Source organism: Tenrec ecaudatus, chromosome 10 (genome assembly GCF_050624435.1).
Source record: "Tenrec ecaudatus isolate mTenEca1 chromosome 10, mTenEca1.hap1, whole genome shotgun sequence".
NCBI classification, from domain to species: Eukaryota; Metazoa; Chordata; class Mammalia; order Afrosoricida; family Tenrecidae; genus Tenrec; species Tenrec ecaudatus.
In genome coordinates, this window is record NC_134539.1 from 74,055,762 (window position 1) to 74,078,163 (window position 22,402).

The 22,402-nt window shown below is 44.7% G+C and overlaps 1 protein-coding gene across 5 annotated transcripts in view; it reads left to right on the forward strand.

Moving 5' to 3' along the window:
- Positions 1–12,022: 12,022 nt before the first annotated feature.
- TSC1 (TSC complex subunit 1) overlaps positions 12,023–22,402 on the forward strand; it is an 81,591-nt gene continuing 71,211 nt past the window's right edge. For 3 of the 5 annotated variants that reach the window (XM_075560578.1, XM_075560577.1, XM_075560579.1), the window contains exon 1: positions 12,023–12,134. The gene's annotated coding sequence lies outside the window, so the exon portion shown is untranslated. The remainder of the gene's footprint in view (positions 12,135–22,402) is intronic. The other 2 variants (XM_075560575.1, XM_075560576.1) reach the window with 2 other exon arrangements.

Sequence of the window (22,402 nt, forward strand, 5' to 3'; positions counted from 1 at the left end):
GGGAGAAGGTGCCTGAGTCATCATCGCAAATGTTTAACGGTGATTTACATTTCTGTTTTCCATGAACTTTCTGATCCATCATGTCTCTGCCTTTGTTGCTCCTTCCCCTTTTGGTCTTTGTTCTAGATTTCTAAGCGTTCTCTGTATACCCAGGAGGCTTCTCTGTGCTATAAGCCTCTTACTTTACCATTTACCTCCTGGCTTTACTTAATTCTTCTTTTTGGTCAGACAAAAATTTTGTGGTTTTTGAGGTAGTCCAATCCCCCCCCCTTTCTTTTAAAACTTGCTAGAAAAATGTTCTTTGCGTTCAGCTGACAAAGCGTCCGTTCACTCAGGTTTTCTTCTAGCACTTCTCTGGCTTATGTTTTTCCTTAGAACTCGGTCCATTTGAAGCTTATTCTAGGAGAGGGTATGAAGCATGGATCTGACTTTATCTTTTTCCAAGTGGTCTCTTAGTATTCTTAAGAAGTGCAGCCAAAGAAAACCTCTCGTTGTGAATGGGTCTGCTTTGTTGAGTGTGGGATTCTTTAACTGCAAGGGTTAATTTTGCATCTTGCTTAGATGTGATTGAAGAAGGCCTACCCAGGGAAGGCCAAGCAGCCAGGCTTTTGAAACTAAATTGTCAAGCTTAAAGTCAAGATTAAGCTTTTGACATTTCTTCCCTTTTGACATTTCTTCAATTCAGGAGCCCTAGTGGTGTTGTAGTTACATTTTGGGCTGTGATCTTCCTGGATTGGACAGCAGTTCAAAAGACTGGGCTTTCTACCCTGTAAACAGTTTCTGTCTTGGAAACCCACCGGGGGTTGCTATGAGTTAGCATTGATTCAATGACAGTGAGTTTTGTTTCGTTTTTCTTCAATTCACAACCTTTCATTGGCTGCTCAGGGTCCACAGATTTAGTTCAAGCATCTTAGAGAGGGCATGGTCCTCCATAGGCTGCCACTCTAGTCCATTGAGATAGATTGACTTGGATTTCTCCAAAGAGATGTTGAAGTCCTATTCCCTTTACTTGTGAATGTGACCTGGTTTGGAAATAGGGTCTTTAAAGAGGTTATCCATGATGGTAATAGGAGGTACTACTGGAGCATTAGGGTGGGCCCTAATCTTGTATGATCACTGTCCTTTTATCTTGATTGTCTAGTACCTAAACAGCAGTTCTCAACCTGTGAGTTGTGACTCCTTTGGGGATCAAATGACCCTTTCACAGCTCCCCCCCAATTCATAACAGTGGCAGAATTACAGTTATGAAGTAGCAACGAAAATAATTTTATGGTTGTGGGTGACCACAATATGAGGTGGTGGCATTAGGAAAGCTGAGAACCACAGGTATAGATGGTTTCATTGACTTTTGAGTTTGTCATTATGATCATTAGTTGCCCTTGAATCAATTCCGATACATGGTGGCCCCACCAGTGTGGAGTAGAACTACTCCGTGGGATTTTCAAAGCTTTTGGAAGCTGATCATCAACCTGTCTTCTAAGGCACCTCATGGTGGCTTTGAACTGCCAGCCTTTTGGCTAGTGGTTGACCACTTGACCATTGACGCCAGTGAAGGAACTTGACTACACACCGTCCATGTCATAATGACCCTAAAGAAGGTTTCCAAGATGGTGAATCTTCATGGGAGCAGACAGCCTCATCTTTCCCCCTTAGTGCAGCGGGTGGTTTTGAACTGCCCTATGGTGCCCTCAGGGTTCCTTTAGGGCCTTGACTAGTCCTTAGAAAAGAGGAGAAGGTGCACAAAGACAGGGAGATGCTCAAAGCCACAGACAGAATCCTGGAGCTCCTAGCACCTGGGAGAGAGGTGTGGGACATTCTCCTTCCAACCCTCAGAAGGAACCACCCTGAGCGATAACCTGATCTCAGACTCCCAGCTTCCCGAACTGTCAGACAATACATTTCTGTTCTTGAAGCCATCTATTTTGTAGTGTTTGTTATGGCAGCCGCAGGGGGAACCAAAGCATTCCTATTCCTTGTATATAATAAATCTGTTTATCAACCTAAGGCGCTTTTTGTGGCCCTGCCTCCAGGCCTTTCAAACTGAGTTCATTTCCTGCGAAAGGCCATCTGCTCCATCATTGTTGATCACATTCCTGATTACATCAGAAGCAAAGTTCAACTCTTACCCTCAGGCCTGATAGCTTGTTCTTATCACTCCCAAGTCTGACCAGTCTCTTCTAGGAGATCCCTCTGGCGCTCTGAATTTTGGTTCAGGTTTGGGCCTCTCAATCACTGTCTTTTCAAAATACCCCCCCCCCTCCCGCCCGCCAGCTCCTCTGCTGGAAGGCATGCTGCTTGAAAGCTGGTTGCAGCAACAATACTCTTTAGCGAGTGCTCACCTTGGGCAGGCGCCGAGCCTAGCTTCTGAATTAGGTATTCAGGCAGCCGTTCTCAACCTTCCGAATGCCGTGACCCTTTCATACAGTTCCTCATGTTGTGGTGACTCCCCAACCATAACATTATTTTCATTGCTGCTTCATCACTGTCATTTTGCTACTGTTATGAATCAGGTGACTCCTGTGAAAGGGTTGTTGGACCTCCAAAGGGGTCTCGACCTACAGGTTGAGAACCGCTGTATTAAGGTGTTCTGATCAACTCTGTTTCACAGATGAAGACATTGAAATTGGGAGACTCACCCTAGGCTACAGAGCTGGGAAGCTAGAGTGCTACAACCCTAAATCAGCCAACTCCCTCTGCTTGGGTTCACTCACTGCGCCCCTTAACTTTGGCTGTCCAGGCCAACTCTCTCATCCTCAATTGCCTTTTGAACACTGGTGCATCCCAAAATTTGGTTCCTTGCTTTCTCACTTGAAAGGATCATTCACAGGGTCTCTTGGGCACCTCAAGTTGGGCACCTCTACTCAGCCTGTCCCAAATGGACTGTAGTCCCTACTCCCCAGTTCAGCTGCTCCTCCTGCGTCTCAGAAATGGTACCACTTGCATTGGGCCACACAGAACTCACAGACCACACTCATGAGCATGGGAGTTATAAAGGAAGTTAACAAGTTACAATTCAGGGTCAAAAATGTTTTGGACACAGTTATTTGGTCGGGAGTGTCTTGTCTGGGCAGCCATGCCTGCAGGCACACTTGTCTAGGGCCCTTGGCTTCTCAACCACCTGACTGCGTGACCTCTACCTTGCTCAAGTCTTGTAGCTCAGCTCATAAAAAATGCCACAAAGCTACTCCACTTCAGTAGACATCCCACTTCAGCTTTAATAAGGCCCAGGCCTCAGGGCCTTCAGCTCCAGTTCTGAGAGTCTGGCAAACCTATCCATTCAGCTCTACTTGCTCTGGGAGCTGGGACGCCCACCTCTCTGCCTGGTGCTCTTGGTTCTGCTGCCTTTACTGCTACTGCTCCTCTGCTGTTACCCTCTAGCTCCTGGATCAAGAAGGCTCCGAACAGGGATCTCAGGGTCCAAGGGAAATGCTCTTTTTTTAAAAAAAAATATTTTTATGCTCTTCTTTTTTCATGGTAGTATGATTCCCAACCCGCCTGACCCACAGCCACCTCTGTTTCTGAGATGGCTCATTTAAAATCTACTGGAGCAGGTATGAGTTGGAATCACCTGGATTGCTGTGGGTTTGGGTTGCCATGGTAAAATGGACCAATGCCATGCTAGAGTTCCATATGCCCTACTTGCATGCCTCCCCCCCCCCCCGGTTATTTGGTGGGTGTTACAGAGACTATGGCTAGAAGAGCCATGTCAAGGCGTTCCCTGCATCATACCCTTCTCCGCCTTCACAGCTCCCCACTTCTAATCAATTACCAAGTCTTTTAACAATTATTTTATTTTATTAGGGGCTTTCTTATCACAATCCATACATATATCCATTTTGTCAGGCACATCTTTACATATGTTGTCATCATCTTTTTCAAAACATCATCTTTCTACTTGAGCCCCTGGCATGAGCTCCTCATTTCCCTTCTCCCTCCCTCCATCCCCAGACCCCCGTAATAATTTATAAATTATTATTTTTCCCCCCATGTTTTACACTGACTGCTGTCTCATTTCACCCACTTTTCTGCTGTCTGTCCCCCTGGAATGGGGGCCACATGTTGATCACTGTGATGGGTTTGTGATATTTTCTAGTAGTGCTAGATCCATCCCTGCCCTCCCCCACCAAATCAAAAACCAAACACTGCCATCAAGTCAACCCTGACTCATAGCGACCCTACAGCACAGAGTGGAACTTCCCCTGTGGGTTTCCAAGACCATGACTGTTATGGTAGTAGAAAGCCCCGTCTTTCTCCCACAGAGCAGCTGGTGGTTTTGTTAGGTGGCTAGATTTAGGGATGGGGGGTTGGTCCTCCCATGCCTGCCAAGGCCCCCATAGAGAAGGTTGTAAAGAAATCAGGCAACCATTAGACACCTGTGGGAAGATCCCAAACTGAGCATGCATGCACACCAGCCCCCTTGGACACACCCACCTTAGGTACATCACAGAGGTGGGCCTAACACAGCCAATGGGGTCAACCATGCCTCCCCAACCAGAGGTTTGTTATATCCTGGCTGTGGGAAGGCCTCCTGGTCAGCAGCTGGTGGAGGGTGGAGACACAGAGGTATCTATCACCCAGGCTGAAGCCGGAAATACAACGAGGGAAGTGTACCATGACCAAGTAACTTTTCTTTCTCCTTAGGGCTCTATGCCTCTTGTCACCACATCTATTTCTTTCTTGCCTCTTCCTGCATAACCTTTGCTGTAAATGGTATTGGGAGACCCCTCGGGGTCCAATGCTACCGTCTTGTTATGTTGCACATCCCAAGGGGGTACATGCATGGGGTGTGTTATATGATATTGTTTTTCAATCTGCTGAAGATCAACAAAGGAGTCCTGGTAGTTCAGAGAGTTAGGCATTGGGCTGCGAAGTGAAAAGTCAGTGGTTCGAATACACCAGCCACTCCATGTGAGAAATATGAAGAAGTCGGCTTCCCTAAAGATTTACAACCTTGCGAAACTCTCTGGGACAGTCTACTCTGTCCACTAGGGTCTCTACGCGTTGGAATCTATTCGTACAATGATGGATTTGGTTTGAGTTTGGGTGGAATGCAACAGTTTGAATGATGTTCCTCTGAAGTTGTGCAAAATAGCAAGCCTTCCTCAATACCACCTACCTGCGCCTCGGACTCCCCCAGAGCAAATTCTCAAAAAGGAGAATCTGCTGGGTCTGTGTGAGGAAAGTGTCTGCCTGATCCACATCCAATCAGTCGTGTTTGTCTGTTCTATGTGTGAGAGCGAGTGTGTGTCTATAAACTCGGAACTGGTTTACAGCGGGTAGCTCCGGCCATGGTAGACACTCTTAGAAGTGGGTGGCGTCATCAAGATACTGAGGGGAAACAGCATCTCCATAATCCTCAGTGGGGTAAGTTCTGGGGATGATTTACAGAGGTGAAGCCAAACATGATGATGGAGCCCAGGAAGGTACTGGCAGCCATGAGGAACACTTGTCACCCCTAGATGTGAAGGGTGAGGGGAGAGAGCCATGCCTGACAGATGTGCAAGACGCCATGCAGGCGTTCATTACGGCCAAGTGGAAGGGTCTTTTCCCCTCTCACTTCCCTCCCTCTGGGAAATGCACCAGTAAGCCAGGGAGCAAGTTCAGAAGGGGGTGCTAGTAGAGGTCAGCCTCCTGGGAGACAGAGCATGGTGGAGAAGGACAACTGAAGAATGACCAGCACAGGGTGGGGAGGGCGCCTAGTTTGGAGGCAGAGGACAGAGCCCAAGCAAAGTGATGGTGGTAGGAGATCATGTGGTGTTCCGCACTACTGTGGGACATAGTGCTAAACAGGGAGGGGGAGATTGTGGGAAGAGGTGGCCAAGGCCAAGCTGCCGGGTGACTGTCATGAGCTTAGACTTGATCGTATAGGAGATTTAGGGCTGCTGAAGGTCAAGGGACTGGCTGGGAGGCTGCCCACACAGGAAACTGAAAGCTGAAGTGGACGGATAATTCAAATGGATGAACAGCAGGCATGGAGGATAAAATGGGTTTGACTTAGTACCATCCTTCCTAATGGAGCCCTGGTGGTATAGTGGTTCCAAGTTGGGCTGCGAACTGATCCACAGGATCAGCAGTTCGAAACCACCAGCAGCTCTGAGAGAGAAAGACTGGGCTTTCTGCTCCTGTAAACACTTACACTCTTGGAAACTTGGGGTCGCTATGAGTCAGCATTGACTAGATGGGAGTGAGGTATTTTTTTCATTATTATTAATATGCTTGTTTTTTTATCCTTCCAAAGCCTTCGAATCTATTACATCTTTTCGCTTGGAAAAGCCCGAAACCCAACTGAAACTAGCACTAGCCAAATACAGGAAGTTATTGCCTCATGGAATTTGTAAGACCAGGGTGAAGCCAGTCTCAGGGATTTCCAAGGCTTCACAAGATATGACCTCTTTGTCTCTCTTTTCATGTCGGTCTCTCGGGACTTTCCCGTCTTTGGGAATGGACCTCTCACAGAGCTGGCTGTAACACCAGGGAAGGGGAGGGTCACAGTTTCTCCGCCCCAATTCAGTGATCCCAGAGGGAGGCCCTCGGTGAGGTGGATGGACACAGTGGCTGCAGCAAAGGGCTCAGGCGTGGAACATTTGTGAGGAGGGTGCAGGCCCAGGCGGTATTTGGTTCTGTTGTGCACAGGGTTGCTATAGGTCAGAACCAACTTTATGGCACCTAACAAACACAAACCAAACACAAAGGGGTAAAAGAAAATCTCTTTCAGCATCCAGGAAAGTGCACGGATTGGTTCAGCTAAGGTCACCTGCCCAACCATGAGCCAATCACTGTGGCCAGTAGTATGGCAGACTCAGATTTGGCTAGGCAGGTGGGTGCCTATGGCCTGGGCTTATTAAGAATGTCAGGCCCAGTAGCACAGGAGGATGTAGGGAAGGGCAACTCACTTATCCAAAAAATGGGTGAAGGAATGCTTTCCTCCGCACACATAATGACTACAACCATGTACCTATGCACAGTCTTTTAATTTCCCTTCTCAGACATGCTGGTTATGACTGTCTGAGAAACCCTGCTGAGAAGTCCCTGCCACAGAGATGCAGCGGTCTGATCAGCATCTATTTAGCAAATGTCAACTCAATCCCAGAGAAGCAGAAAATACCCTAGTGGTCCATACTGGGAGATGGTAGTAGGGCTGTCTTTCTCAGTTTTGTTTAGCTTCTTGTCACAATTCCCTGGTGGTCCATATTGAGATAACACTTACCATTCTTCTTCCAGACACTGTATAAACAGTAACAATGTTTTTATAGTCCCCCTGAGGGATGGAGTTGATGAGCTCCTGGTATCTGCTTCCTTCTCAGGAACACATTCCAGCAGGAGGAGGGCCCTAGACATGGAAGGTTGGGAATTGGAAACTGGGCATTCTTGGGTTAGAGCTCAGGACTGGTGCCTGCCCTGAGACCCCCATGGTACTTTTAACTTGAATTCTCCTCGGTGAGGTCGGGGGGAGTCTATAAATCCTTGAAAGCCTGGGCTCTGGTATGAATGCAAAAGCAGGAGTCTATTGTTGTCAAGCGGTTTGTGGATGGATGGAACCGAAGAAGCCCGATACTCCTCTCCTCCAGCCATTTCATCCCTGGATCCCTACCTGACTCTACCAGGGCGACTTCCCACAATCCGGCATTGGTGGATCAACTCCTGGGAAAGATAGGTACTGATGATAAGCACGGTTAATACAGTAACAAAACTAATATTTACTAAGCAAGCTTCTGTGTTAATTATATTTCAATGGCTCATTGAGCCACCCTAATTCTCCTCTAGGCAAGAGTATTATTATCCCTATGTTGTGGATCAATGCTATGGAAACGTCAGGACAAATCTGCTGCACAAGTTCTCTTTTGATGTTGAACAACAAGGATGTCATTTTGAGGACTAATGTGTGCCTGATCCAAGCACAAGGGAGCAAACGAAGGGGGAGAAAGAGAGTGGAGCACATCCTGGCCCACCAAGCCTTGAGGACAATGTCCCTGCTCAGAGCAGCCAATGCACAGAGAGGACCATATAGCTGGTCCCACTATGAGACACAATGTCCCTCACTGACCCAAAGCCCTACAGGGGACAACACTGGAGACAGTGTGGGAATTGCTCCCAATTTGACCCCACCACACTGAGGCAAAACACTAAGGGTGTGCAACAGAATGGGGAGGAGCAGAGCAAATAGACTTTGGGGCCAGCTTGTGGCACCCCATCAGACTTGACCAGAAATACCCCTAAAGGTCAATAATCAGACCTTGGATTATTTTTAGGCTTTTCTTTTTTGTGTCATTTTTTTGTGCTTTCATTGTTTTGTTTTGCTCTGTTTTTTGTGTGTGTGCATACTATTATTTCTACAGGTCTATCTAGATAAGATAGACTAGATAAACAATCTGGAGGATTAAACAACACACTGATGGGGGACATAGGAGAGGGGAAGGCAGGGGAAAGGAAGTGGTGTTAATAAACTCAGGGACAAGGGAACAACAAGTGAACCAAAATCAGTGGCGAGGACAGTGTGAGAGGCCTGGTAGGGCATGACCAAGGGCAATGTAACAGAGAGGAATTAGTGAAACCCAAATGAAGGCTGAGCATGACAGTGGGACAAGAGGAAAGGAAAAGGAAATAGAGGAAAGAGCTAGGAGGCAAAGGGCATTTATAGAGGTCTAAATATAGGCATGTACATATGTAAATATATTTATACATGATCATGGGGAAATAGATCTATGTATAAATATGTATAGGTTTAGTATTAAGGTAGCAGATGGATATTGGTCCTCTACTCAGGTACTCCCTCAATGCAAGAACACTTTGTTCTATTAAAATGGCACTCCATGATGTTCACCTTCCCAAAACAATCGCTGAAGACAAAGCGGGTGCATAAGCAAATGTGGTGAAGAAAGCTGATGGTGCCCAGCTAACAAAAGATATAGCATCTGAGGTCTTAAAGGTTTGAAGATAAACAAGCGGCCATCTAGTTGAGAAGCAACAAAGTCCACATGGAAGAAGCACACCAGCCTGTGTGATCACGAGGTGTCAATGGGATCAGGTATCAGGTATCAAAGAACAAAAAATTGTATCATTGTGAATGAGGGGGAGTGCAGAGTGAGGATCTAAAGCCCATCTGTAAGCAACTGGACATCCCTTACAGAAGGGTCAAGGGGAGGAGATGAGCCAGGCAGGGTGCAATGTAGCAATGACAAAACATACAACTTTCCTCTAGTTCTTAAATGCCTCCTCCCCACCCTTATCATGATCCCATTTCTACCTTGCAAATCCGGCTGGACCAGAGGATGTACACAGGTACACATAGGAACTGGAAACACAGGGAATCCAGGACAGATGAACCCTTCATGACCAGTGCTGAGAGTGGTGATACTGGGAGGGTGAAGGGAGGGTGGGGTGGAAAGGGAGAACCGATTACAAGGGTCTACATATAACCCCCTCCCTGGCGGATGGACAACAGAAAAGTGGGTGAAGGGAGACGTTGGACAGTATAAGACATGGCAAAATAATAATAATTTGTAAATTATCAAGGGTTTCTGAGGGAGGGGGCAGGGAAGGAGAGGGCAAAATGAGGAGCTGATTCCAAGGGCTCAAGTAGAAAGGAAATGTTTTGAGAATGATGATGGCAACAAATGTACAAATGTGTCTGACACAATGGATGTATGTATGGATTGTATGTATGGATAAGAGTTGTATGAGCCCCTAATACAATTATTTTTAAAAATAAGGAAGATAGAATAATTGATGCATTTGAATTATGGTGCTGGTGAAGACTGCTGAACGTACCATGGACTGCCATAACAACCCCCAAATTATCTTGGAAGAAATGCAGTCAGAAAGCTCCTTAGAAGCGAGGATGGTAGGATTTAGCTTCACATACTCTGGACATGTTGTCAAGAGACCAGTCGCTGGAAAAGGACATCATGCTTGGTAGAGTAAAGGGCAGTGAAAAAGAGGAAGCGCTTCGATGAGATGGATTTATAGTGATTGCAAAAATGGGCTCAAACATAATTGTCAGGACAGTACAGGATTAGGCAATGTTTCATTCTGTTATAGCTAGGGTCCCTATGAACTGGATTGGACTTGATGGGACTTAACAATTGTGGGTAAGACAGTGAAGGCAGTTAGCACAATAACAGAAACTCATGTTGTTACACTAAACTGCTGGCTTCTTCCAATGCCTCTATGAAGATGAATCGGAAGAGTTCAACTGATGTCTCCCCAGCTTCATTCCCACCTTCCAGATCAGCCTGTTTCTCAAGGCCCGTGCTTACAAAGGCTGCAGATAGATGAATAGGGGCTGAAATACAGCCTGGGCAATGGGCCCAGGGGGACAGGGCGGGGCACAAAAACAGAAACAAGTCCACTGTCATCAAGTCAATCCTGACTCGTAGTGGCCAGATACAGGGTTTCTAAGCCTGTAAATCTTCAGGAGAGGCAAAAGTCTCCTCTTTCTCTCAAGAAATACCTGGTGGTTTAGAACTCCTGAGCCACTGATCTTGTGGTTACCTTAGAAATCGGAGTCCATGTTGATTCATCGTGACCCCCTGTGCGTTTCTAAGACTGCATCTGTTTACTGGAGTAGAAAGCCTAGTCTTTCTCTCGTGGAGCTGCTGCTGGTTTTGAACTGCCGATGATGCAGAGAGCAGCCCAACGCATACGAAGTACACCACCAGGGCTCCAGACCTAGTAGTAGCAGCCCAACGCTTCTAGTTTCTCACAAAGGTCCTGGACCTTTGCAGGGCCTTAAAATCCTGAGAGCGCCTCTAAGCTGGCCACGAACACATTTGCTCCTCATCACAGGCTGCTTTGCATTGTGACCCAATTGGTTCCCATGACCAAACTTGCTGTCCTTCTGCAAAAGGTTTGTGTGGTGTGCTGTACGCACACAGCACTGCTCTTGCTTTCAGGTGCTCCTGCCTTTAGTTCCCTATGTCTAGAATGCCTGCCGTTTTTCAACCACATCTCCAATGTCTCTTCCATAAGACCCAACTTGTCTTGAAAACCCAGGCCAGTCCCCATTTGTTGGAATGGCCTCTCACGTACTGTTAGACTTCATTTCACTCCAGGCCCACTTCCGGCCCACTCCTGGCTTTGCACTCCTTATAATGAAACATCCTCTTTCGCATAAGGGTCAATCTCTACTGAGCACATTCCATACTTTCTTTGGCACCTCCTTGGAGGAATGTTCTCATGTCCATTTCAGAGCGGAAGAAACGGGCTGTAGAGGGTTTGAAGCTTTGTCCTGGTCAACGCAGCTAGGATGTGAAATAAATACAACTCTTCTGATTGTGAAGCTGCCTCCTCTGACTGGAGTGATTTTCTGTAGATATTGTGATTAGGGCTGAAGTGTTAACAACTTGGAAGGCAGGAGTCAGTTTGGTTTTCCAAGGTGTCCCAGAAGTGGGGCTATTGCACATATTTTGCAAAGGAAAACGCCTTTGCCCAGCTTTTTACTCTGTTTCTAGGTGAGGTGCAACTCCTTTAAGGTTCAAAAGCAGCTCCTTCACCACGTGTACCCCAGTGGTTCTTTGGGAACTAAGATTACAGATCTGTGACCCCACACAGGGAGTCCCTGGAGGCACCGGGGCTGCGGTGAGAAGAAACCGCACAGAGCAAAGGTGGAAAGGCAATGCAACCACACCCAGCCAGGGCGAACTTGTTTATCCCAGGAATAATTCCTCTTCCACAGCCCCCTCCCGCTCAGCCCGGTCACGTGGTCCGCTCAGCTCGGTCACGTGGGCCGGCTCTGCCCCGCCTCTCCGGGTTTGCGCCTGGCTCCGCCCGCCGCGCCGGTCCTTCTTTCTGCCTCCCTCGGAGTCACAAGATCGCTCAGAAGCCTGTTTCTGGGATCCTTCCGCCCGTCTCCGCCCCCTAACTTAAAAAAACCTCGTCTTGATTCTTTCTTGACCAGATATCAGAGTCAGCTCTAGGCGAAACTTCCTCTTTCGTCCGATAGACATACTGACTGCTGCAAATGACCGTTTGGCTTGAGGGGGAGGCGAGGCCTCGCTGGGGACTCTTTTTCGTGGCGGAAGCTTCCACCTGCCGTGGACGGTTCACGACGGGGGGAGGTGCTGTACGTCAAGATGGCGGCGCCCTGTAGGCTGGAGGAACTGTGAGGTAAACAGCTGAGGGGGAGGAGACGGTTGGTGAGTATGGGGGTGTCTCCCCCCTTGTCTTCAGGAGGGCTTTTCGGGGCAGCCCTGGCACCCCGACCCCTCTCTGGGAGCCTGTATGTGGAGGGGCCAGCGGCTCTCTTGGTGGGGAGGGAACCGGAGAAAGGGGGTTCGGGGACCTTTCCCCTCGGTCTTGGTAGGCGCTGTCTCCGGCGGGGCCCCGCGGGAACTGGCGGGCTCTTGGGGAGGAGAGGCAGGCCGGGCCGACCCTTCGCTGCTTCTCCGCAGCGGAGGAGACAGCTGCACCTCCGGGCCGCCGTGATGAGGGCAGGGGTGAGATGGGCCCCTTTACCAAGCCCTCGCTTTGGGGGGGCGGGGTGACAGGTTCTCGCCATTTGCGGAGGACCCAGGGGAGACCCCCAGCGGGCCGGGAAGGGCCAGGGTCTAGGGATACGAGGGGGTTGTAGGACTTGGGGTGGCGGGTCGGAGGTTGGGGGAGGGATGAATGGACGCTGCCTGTGGGCCTCGGGGACTCGCCTGAGACTCGGTGTCTCCCCTAAAATTTGCATGAGTGGAGTGTCTCGCTCCGGGTGCACTCGTGGGTGTGTAATTGACGATGAAAGACAGTTACCTTAAAGTCTGCAGGGAAGCTTCGTGAGAGAGCGATTTGCCGAGCCGCTCCTTGGCGCTCATTCATTCATTCATTTGAGGAACCGGAGGGGACGAAGAGCTGGCAGTCCTGAGAAACCTCTGGAAATTAAAGCTCTTCCTTTGTGATTCCTGTTCCAGAGTTTTGCTGGGTGTGTGCTGCATCGGGGAAGGGTCGCGGCCCCCCTAACTAAGAACAGCAGCACACGTTGCTGGAGCCCTGTGCTCTGTGCGCTGGACATCGTGAAAATGCGTTCCCTCGGTCATCTTTATGCTTCACGACAAAGGGACGCGCAGGCCGCTGTGCATACGGCCTCCATTGCTCAGATGAGAAAATTGAGGCCCCGAGAGTTTAGGCTAATTTGCCCAATGTCACCGCACTAAGTGGGCCTGACCCAAGGAAGGACTGGGGACCAGGATCCCAAAGACTGTCCCTGCCTGTCATTGTTTACACCCTCAGAACTGTCAAATATCTGTTACTTGTCAGAAGTTTGCCTGTTGATCAAATTAAATCACGAGAGTGAATCTGTTAGCCAGAGGTTGTGTGTGTGTGCGCGCGCGTGCGTGCAATCTTGAAAGGAATGTGCTAGTTTTTGTTTGGCATGTCAACCTGCTTGTCTAAATTAGCCTGGAGAGCATTCGATGTTTTTCTGAAACTGGTTTTGCAGGATGAAGACCTGCTAAAATATTTGCTAGACTTTTTAACGGAAAGCTTAGAAATAGCATTTTTCTTTACACAGCGTAAGAGTTAAAGGTACTAAAATAGAATAGCACTCATCTGCAACACAGATTTATAATTTGGGGACCCACCTTGGAGTCGTCAGCATTCAAACTGGCTGGCAAAGTGGAGCTGCAAATTTCCAGCGGCATTATAATATCTAATCTTCTGGGAACCCTTGATTTACTAGGCAACCACCTGCGATTCTTAAGCTGAACATTCTGGTGGAAACCTGGAATATGCAAATGTAAAAGCTGACGTAGGGTTTTGTAGGGAAATGTACCTGTAACAGTCATGCATCAGGCAAATGAGGCCCCTCAGAAACGGAGAAGCATTCTTTCTTTGTTGCCCTGGGGAACTGCTGGATCTTTAAACTCAAGGGGTATTTATTGAAGATGTAAATGGGAAATAGCCTCCTACTCAAGTTAATATCTCTTCTAAAACACTCTTAAATCGCATGTCCAGAAGGGCAGATGATGCAGGCTTCTCTGTGCATTCCTTCGTGTCCGGAAGCCCTGGTGTGTTCCTCAACCCCTACTTAGAAAGAAGGTGGCAGCCAGTCATCTTTCTTGTATTCATCAAATTGAAGGCTCTCAAATCCTGTGACTCAGTTGTGCTCTTTTTTGCCGCGCTAAGACCAAAGCTTTCAGATGCTGCTCCTGTTGTGCATGTAACGTGATGCTCTTTGTGCATGCCTGGTTTCATTTGCAAGATGAAACCAAATAATCTTATTGGGGGAAAATAAATGTACACTAGTGTTTCCAAACAATGAAGTTGCCAGAAACCAGGGTAAATGTTTATCAAGCTGTAATGTTCATCAGAACCTTCATGCACATGTGCTCACTCCATAGTCTCTCCCCCAGCTAATCGATTCTGACTTAATTAAGGGACTCTAAAGGACCAAGTAGAACTTTCCCTTTGGCCCCATAGTAGAGGGACTTACATATCTGCTCTTTAATGGTTGCTGGGTAGATACAAAAAGTTTGTGGAAAATGGAATTCTTGAAGCCACTTGTGTATTGGAAAAGCCTGGGGGTGATTCTGATGCGCACCAGAGGTTGAAGACTACTGGCTTAAAATATTAACCGAGCTGTTTTTCTTTTCCTTTAATTTATCATTTATTGCAGAGGCAGCCCTTAAAATGGCTTCTAACCTCTGATGTACTTACGGGGGTGAGTTGTCAGCTCTAAATTAGAGTGGACTTGATCATCTATGTCTTTAGGAGTTTGTTAGATACAGGTAAGCTCTTTTCCAAGTTCCACGACCTTATCAAAACCCCCTACTTCTATAGTATTGATTCCAACTCACAGTAACCTACAGTGTACTAAAATTAGTTTCTCAGCATTATTAGTTATTCTTAGATGTAGATTAGCCAAATACTTTGGAATCACGGCAACTGTATGTACCAGTTAATGAAAAGCCATCCTCATGCTTGCTGGTATGTTGGAGTCGATCGCTTTGCCTCTTGTACCCGCCTATCTCCCTCACCCTTTCTGGTCCGCTGTTTCCCCAAATAATAGCCTCTTACTCCAGCAGTTGATCTCTCCTGGTGATGTGTCAAAACGAACAAGTCAAGCAATGTTCTGTTGTGATCCATGAGGTTTCTATTGACTAATGTTCAGAAATAGACCACCAGACCTTTTTTCCTGTTCTATTTCAGTCTGGAAGTGTCTCGGAAATTTGTCCACTTAATGCTATGGAATGATGACTATTTTCCCTTATATCACTAATGTTACTATTTAATAAGTATAGTTTGCATACACATACTCTAAAAGTTGTTTGGAAGGAGTCTGTCAAGCAGTTTGAGATACTCTTTCACTGATTTACTTTTTGAGCATGTAGTTGCTAAAAATTGGTAATGTAGTGTCTGTTTTCACTGAAAGTGGGAGAATTGTGTGTGTGTGTGTGCTTGCATGTATGTGTGATTTGCATGTATAATTTCAAGGTTGCTAATTTCTTTTTGACCCTAGTCTGTACTCTGCTAACTTTTGTTATACACAAGGAAGTAGGCAAAGTAACAATATATTTTTTTCTAGTTGAATGAATTCACATTGCCATCTAATGAATAAAGTGGCTTAAGAAAGTAAGCTCTTACACCAAACAGGGCATGGTAGTTACTGGCCTAGCACTCACAGATTACTTTCCAAAGTAAACCTAATGACTGTAGAGGCCATGAAGGGTTTTAATAACAGGGGACCCTTTTGGCTATTAGCCTGGATCTTTTATTAGTGTTGGGCACAGCAGAGAGTGGTCAAGAAGAAGAGATACGGTAACTTTAAAGTCTACAGTCATTAAGACTTTGCTCTTTGGTGGTGTTCACAGCCCACAGTAAGAACATGAAGGGTATCCATTTTGAGTTGTAAAAATGGTTTCATCAATGATTCAAGTACCAGTTAAACAGAGAGACTGGTAAACATTATGTACCTAGTTTCGTATATATGTATGTGTATATATATACATATTATGTGTGTGTGTGTATATATATATATATATATATATAGAGAGAGAGAGAGAGAGAGGGGTATTATTATAATAACAACAACTACTATTTATTGCGTGGATTATGCATTAACCACAAGGTCTGCTGTTTGAAATGTGAGGGTTTCTGCTCCCAGAAAGTTACAGCCTCATTTTACCCAAAGGAAGGTAAGGTTGCCATGAGTCAGACTTGACAGCAGTGAGTTTTGAGTTTTAGAAGCCAGACTGTGGTAAGTGTTTTATGTGCATTACCCCATTTCCCACAATCTGCGGAGACAGGACAGAGAGATGAAGAACTTTAAGTAAATTAAAGTCACAGTCCGTGGCTTAGCTGGGATTTGAACCTTGTTTGCTTGCCCCACAGCCCAAGCATTTACTCTTTCACTGTGATAACCTGCCTGTGTTGCTAATCTTGTAAATTAACACATAGCCAACAATTCCTCGTTCTTTTTTTTCCTTTCAATTCCTCGTTCTTTGGGAAGCTTCAGTTCCCCTCTGAAAATCAGTTAGAAGCCATGGACCAAATGTCCCTGTCTCTACCTTTCATGTGTCCTATTGCCACCAAAAACATTCACACATGCAGGAATTTTGTGTACAATTTCAGGAGTTTCTTGGGCCCGTCTTGAGCTTCAGTTGATCGTTCGAGATAGATTACTGCTCTTAAAAAATGGACTCAGGTTTTATTCAAAACTTAAAAAAAAACAGGAACATCCAAGTTATTTTAAGATGGCTTTAGAGACTTCGTATTATAAATAATTTTGTTAAATTTCTATATGAAAAGGTTATTTACTGGGAATTTATCTTTAGGAGCCACATTGATAAAGCAAAGCAACAACAGCAGAGAAGTAGGGGCCTCAGGTTTGTTATCTGTTAAATGCTTTGTGTTCAGCCTGTGCTGATACCTTTAGGGCCTGGCAGAATATCAGTAGCTTTTCTTTCTTTTAAGGTTTATGTATTCCCTAGTTTCTTTTCCCTTTGAACCTCAAAGCGTGTGTGAGTGAGAGCATGGGAACAAACACAATTGGAGATGGCTTCAAAAATTTGTGGAATTAGAAAACTGGAAATTTTCTGTTAACTTCTTGAAGTCCCCTCATATATATAAGATATATGTAAATATATATGTTTACCATTTCTTGCCTTCATCTTCCTTTTTTCCTCCCTAGTCCAGGGATTCTAAACCTTTAGTGGGCATCAGAATCCCCTGGAAAACCCCCTCTCCAGTGTGTCTGATTCAGAGTGCTGGGATCAAGCCTAGCAACGAGTGCCCTTGGTTATCAAGCCCCGTTTCTTTCTTCCCTGGGATCTTTTTTTATATTAGCCTTGTGAATGTAAAACATAAATAAATATCACTGTTTGCTGAAATTTTCCTGCAGGGAAAACTCTTGATGGCAACTTTCAAAACCCTCTTGGTATCTGTCTTGTGTTTCTGAGGTAAACAATTTTGTTCATGCTATTTGAAAGTCAAGCCATTTGAAACGTAGCATTACTTATAAAAGAGATATGCCTTACCGAATCAAGCTCTGTCTCTGCAGACAATTTGCCAGAGGATTTTCCATTTTTGGAATAAGGTATAAGCTTTAGCAAACTGTCCCCAAGCCCCCTAAATAGCTGAGGTTCTAAATGGAGAAACTGGCTAGTTGGAACTTTCCTGCCCCTGGTTCTTATGACCTTGAGAGGTATTACGACTGTTGAGACCATTTAAATCACACATGACTGCAAATTCTGGCAGGTTTTACCACCAGCTGTTTTGTGCACCAAGCAGTCGTTCTGAACTCTAGGTAGTCTCTCCTTCCTCTTGCTCTTCTCTCAGTTTGGTATATGATTCGTTGCATTTGTGAGGGAAGAGAGTTGGACTAAATATTTTATTCTTTTTAAATGTACTTATGCCAAAGGACACTGTGTTCACTTGATAGATATTAGCCTAAGAAATTATTTGAGATTTACTGGAGGAGAAAAAATGTGAAATATTAGCATAATACTCTACTTCCCCTATACAGTCCTTAGTAATGAATAACTCCATCTCTACTTGGACTATCATCTGAATTACCTTTGAACTTTTATAGATTAAAAACAACCAGAAACCAATTTAGTGAAGAGATACCTGTCTTCGCTAAGTTGTATTTTTACGTCAGTGTGTAAACATAGCCACATTTCTTTCTTTTCCCTCCCTCCCATCCTCATGACCTCTTGATGAATTATACATCATTATTGTTTTTTCCAGACATTTTAGTAACTGCCACCTATTTCATGTGATTTACAGTTTGGCGGAATCATTTCTAAGCCACATAAAACACTTGCCTTCCTAGTGTGTGAATATTCACTTGATGTTTTCAGACAAAATACTTTTCCTAATGATATTTAGTATCTCATGGAAGTATGCATACCCTTAACACTTATCACAGTGGTAATGCACACAACAAAAGCATCTTACCTAGGAAAGGAAGTCACACATACAGGTATTGTTAATGACTGCTATGTATGACTTTTACCAGCAGGTTCATGTGCATTCCCAGGTATAGCTGTCATCTTTCTGTAAACAACTAAAGAAAGAAATGAATTAAGATCAACTAAAAACAACCTGAGACTTGTACATCTTGGATCTGTTTAATCTCAAAACTAAAGCACTATCTTCATCTTCTTCCTCAAACATGCTCTTTATTTTTATTTAAAAAAAAGACTCACTACTAACTCACTCACTATCTCTCTCACTCTTACTCTCACTTACTCACTCTCATTCACTGTCACTCACTCTCTCACTATCTCACTCTCTTACTCACACTCACTCACTCACTCTCATTCACTCTCACTCACTCTCTCACTATCTTACTCACACACTCACTCTCTTTTTTTTTTGGTATTTATTTATCTCTCTCACTCTCTTACTCTCACTCTCTCACTCACTCACTCACTCTCATTCACTGTCACTCACTCACTCACTCTCACTATCTCACTCTCTTACTCTCACTCATTCACTCACTCACTCTCTCACTATCTCACTCTCTTACTCTCACTCACTCACTCTCTTACTCTCACTCATTCACTCACTCTCACTGTCTCACTCACTCATTCTCATTCTCTCACTCTCACTAACTCACTCACTCTCACTAATTCAAACTCACTCTCACTAACTCACTCACTCACTCTCTCACTAAAAAGAAAAAAAAGACTAAAAGATATAGCATCTGGGGTCTTAAAGGCTTGAAGGTAGACAAACGGCCATCTAGTTCAGAAACAACAAAGCCCACATGGAAGAAGCACACCAGCCCGTGTGGTGTGATCATGAGGTGTCAAAGGGAATCAGGTATCCGGCATCAAAGAACAAAAAATCAAATCATTGTGAATGAGGGGGAGTGCAGATTGGGGGCCCAAGACCCAACTGTAGGCAACTGGACATCCCTTTACAGAAGGGTCTCAGGGAGGAGACCAGCCAGTCAGGGTGCAGTGTAGTAATGATAAAACAACTTTCCTCTAGTTCCTAAATGCTTCCTTCCCCACCACTATCATGATCCCAATTCTACCTTATAAATCTGGCTAGACCAGCAGATGTACACTGGTACAGATAGGAACTGGAAACACAGGGAATCCAGGACAGATGATCCCTTCAGGACCAGTGCTGAGAGTGGTGATACTGGAAGGGTGAAGGGAGGGTGGGTTAGAAAGGGGGAACTGATTATAAGGATCTACATATAACCTCCTCCCTGGTGGATGGACAACAGAAAAGTAGGTGAAGGGAGACATCAGACAGTGTAAGATATGACAAAACAATAATTTATAAATTAACAAGGGTTCATGAAGAAGAGGGGAGCAGGGAGGGAGGGAAAAAAATGAGCTGATGCCAAGGGCTCAAGTAGAAAGCACATGTTTTGAGAATGATGATGGCAATAAATGTACAAATGTGCTCGACACAATGGATGTATGTATTGATTGTGATAAGAGTTGTATCAGCCCCCAATAAAATGATTTAAAAAAAAACTGCTTATAGAAGTGCCATTACAATTGCATATAGATGAGACTCTTTGGGCCTAAAATATCAAAGAAGAAAAGATCTAGATATGGAGGGCTGTTTCTTTGTGAATTTGCCTTAGAACATAGATCAACACTTTGTTATTTTTTCTGAAAGATGTTTTTATTTATACCCTTAGGGGGCCACATTTTTGATGGGTCTGTTCTACCTCACAGTTCCCATTAGAAAGTTATATCATCTCTTTACTGACCAGAATGATTTTTACTAGGAGTACCTCCTTAGGATAAGATTTAAATAGAAATGAAGTAAAAAAAACCAAACAAACCAACTAAAAGTATAAATAATAGCAGGTAGCCTTTGACATAACAACATAAAATTGATGTGGATTTATTACTATTACCATCTTCCTACTATCGAGACAAAGAAATTCGTCTGTGTACTGGGCATTGTACAAAAACTGATTTCCTATAGTGATGCCTTTCTCTTGGATAATGATCTTGGCTGGGCAGGCTGCGAGATCTTGTCTTGTGTATATCCCTTGCCTGATATTTCTTTTCAGGTAAAGGATCCATCTGGGATTAGTTACAAGAGGAAGGCTACCGTGGCTAATGTGGCCTCCTGTATTTAATTCCAGCTCTCGGTCTTGATTGAGTGGCTGGCTAGGCATGCATTCTCTGTATGAAAAGCCAGCTTACCTGGTGACACTACTCCCTACTCTACTGAACATACATGCTTGTCTCTGCCACTGAGGACCATTGTTATTTAATGCCTAGGATGTATTCTATATGGATATATAATTACCTCATTGTCAGGATCAAGAGATTTTTAACTGTTAGAGAATTACTCAGTCTACTAATTTAACTTTCACTAGTACTGTTTGAGGGGGCTTCAAAAGTTCTGGGGAAAAATCCGTTATCTTTTACATCCATTTTTCCCATGAACTTTTTTTTTGAAAGCAGATAGGTTATTTATTTAGACATTTATTACACTCTTCTAAGCACTTTACAAAGGGGCTTCCAATAGTTTGTAGAGATTCCATTACCTTTTAATACAATTCTTTCACAAACCATTAGGAGTCCCCTTGTACATGTTAACTTATTTGATACTTTTAAAAATTATTTTATTGGGGGCTCATACAACTCATCACAATCCATATATCCATCCATTGTGCCAAGCACATTTATACATTTATTGCCCTGATCATTCTTAAAACATTTGCTTTCTACTTGAGCCCTTGGTATCAGCGCCTCATTTTCTCCCTCTACCCCCACCCTCCCGAACCCTTGATAATTTATAAATTATTATTACATTTTCTTGTCTTACACTGTCCGATGTCTCCCTTCACACACTTTCTGTTTGTTTGTTTTTTTAAACACGCTTTTCTGTTATCCATCCCCCAGGAAGGGGGTTATATGTAAATCATTGTGATTGGTTCCCTCTTTCTACCCCACCTTCCCCTTCTCCTCCTGCTATTGCTACTCTCATTATTGGCCCTGAGGGGGTTATCTGTCCTGGATTCCCTGTGTTTCCAGTTCCTATTTGTACCAGTGTACATCCTCTGGTCTAGCCAGACTTATAAGTTAGAATTGGGATCATGATAGTGTGTGTTAGGGGGTGGAAGCATTAAAGAATGAGAGGAAAGTTAGATGTTTCATTGCACTGCACTCTGACCGGCTGGTCTCCTCCCTGAGACCCTTCTGTAAGGGGATGTCCTATTGCCTACAGATGGGCTTTGGGTCTCTAATCTGCACTCCCCCTCATTCACAATGATAGGACTTTTTGAGCTGCTCCACCAGGGCTTTTGTAATAAAATCTTAGGTGACGTGAATAAAATACATTTCCCCTTTCTGTGAAAAGGGCTGAGAGAGACTGAGTGGTCATTGGGTTATCAGACAGACAGATAGATGGTTCTTGACCTTGTGGAATTTATAATACAGAGATTGAACTGTATGTGAATGCTATTACAAGTGAACACATTTTCCTGGTAGGGCTTGATCAAGGGCAATGTAACCGTGAGGAATTACTGAAAACCAAATGAAAGCTGAGCATGATAGTGGGACAAGAGGAAAGTAAAAGGAAATAGAGGAAAGAACTAGGAGGCAAAGGGCATTTATAGAGGTCTAGATACATGCATGTACTTATGTAAGTATATTTATATATGATGATGGGGAAATAGATCTATGTGCATATATGTATACAGTTAGTATTAAGGTAGCAGGTAGGCATTGGGCCTCCACTCAAGTACTCCCATCAGTGCAAGAATTTTTTTTCTATTAAATTGGCATTCCATCATGCTCACCTTCCCAACAGTATCGCTAAAGACAAAGTGGGTACATAAGCAAATGTAAAGAAAGCTGATGGTGCACGGCTATCAAAAGATACAGTATCGCAAATGATTAGGGCAAAGAATGTACAGATGTGCTTTATACAATTGATGTATGTATATGTATGGATTGTGATAAGAGTTGTATGAGTCCCTAATAAAATGTTTTTA